Raw genomic sequence first — 1,548 nt, 5'->3', positions numbered from 1 at the left:
TATATTACATTGGATTACATATAAATTTACAGTGTATTACATTGCTTTTCCAAAAGGGAATTCCATGCATGTCAGTCAATACAGAGACATTAATCTCCCCACTTCATCATTCAATATCGTTTCTATGTTTTTCCCAATCATTATTATTATTATTCTAGTTATTTTTTAAAACAGTCCATCACTATTTCTCATTTTGCTTGTAAAAAGACTTTACCCATCATGAAATACTTCTCAGACCAATCCAGTTGAGAATACTATACATGTCATCATCAACAGGTAATAAGCCATATCTGTTTCCCACTAACGTCCTTCCTCTCTATTGTTCTCTTGCTATCTCTTTTCCCCTTTCACCAATCCCATGGTAAGCACCATTCTGTAGTCTGCTTCTATGACTTTGACTAATTCAGATACCTTAGTTAAATGGAATCACTCAATATTTTATTTCAAAAGTATTCCATGAAACAAAATAAATCTGTTTTGATCTATTTTGAATAGATCTATTTTGATCTCCTTATTTTAATCTGTCAATTAGTATTCAAGAAACTGCATAATAACATAATAATTTTGGGGGACAGAGATGTCATATTGATTAAGATGCTATACTCCAACTTGGCTGACAGTGGTTCAAGTCCCAAACCCAGGGTTTGAAAATCACACTGGACTTGTATGAATGTGTGCCCAACATTTCAAGAGGAAAATGGTGGACAGTCCACAAGGGGTGATTTCTCATATTCCCTCTCTCTGTCTCTCTTTCTCTCTCTCTCAGATGACCACATGTGCCAAAAAAAAGTATTTATGTTTACTACTAATGAAGAAGATTTTTTTTTTTACATTTTTAATTCATTCAATCACGTAATTTAGCTTACAAGGTGATCATTTCAATATATGAACATTTCTCCTCGGTCGAGTTGATCAAAATATAACATTACCTCCCTGTCTCAATGATGCTGTCTTCGTATCCCTCCTCCAAATGTTCTTCCCCAGACACCACTCCTCCACACACACCACATCTGGCATTCACATCCACCTCTTGTGTTTGTACATCCTTTAACCTGTCAGTTTCAGTTATAGAGTGCGACATTCGGTATATAATAAGTGAGGACATACAGTGTCTCTCCTTCATAGCCTGGCTTGCTTCACTCAGCAGTAAATCTTCCATATTCTTCCACTTTCTGTCAAAAGCCAGGGTTTCACTGTTCTTAATGGCTGAATAGTATTCCATATTGTATATATGCCACAGTTTTTTAATACATTCAGCCGTACAGGGGCATTTGGGTTGGTCCCATGTCTTAGCAATCATAAAAAGTGCCGCAATAAACATTGGTGCACCAGCACTTTTCCAATGAGAAATTCTTCTGTCCTTTGGGTAGATGCCAAGAAATGGGGTTGCTGGATCATATGGCAGTTCTATTTGTAGATTTTTGAGGACTCTCCAAATTGTTCTCCACAGTGGTTGGAATAATTTACATTCCCACCAGCAGTGTAAGAGAGTTCCCCTTTCACCAAACCCCTGGAAACACTCATCATTTTTTGTTTTTTTAATCTTAG

The sequence above is a fragment of the Tupaia chinensis genome, unplaced genomic scaffold (assembly GCF_000334495.1).
Source record: "Tupaia chinensis unplaced genomic scaffold, TupChi_1.0 Scaffold142061_1, whole genome shotgun sequence".
Taxonomy (NCBI): domain Eukaryota; kingdom Metazoa; phylum Chordata; class Mammalia; order Scandentia; family Tupaiidae; genus Tupaia; species Tupaia belangeri.
The sequence above is the reverse complement of the archived record's forward strand: the minus strand, read 5'-3'. Positions refer to the sequence as shown.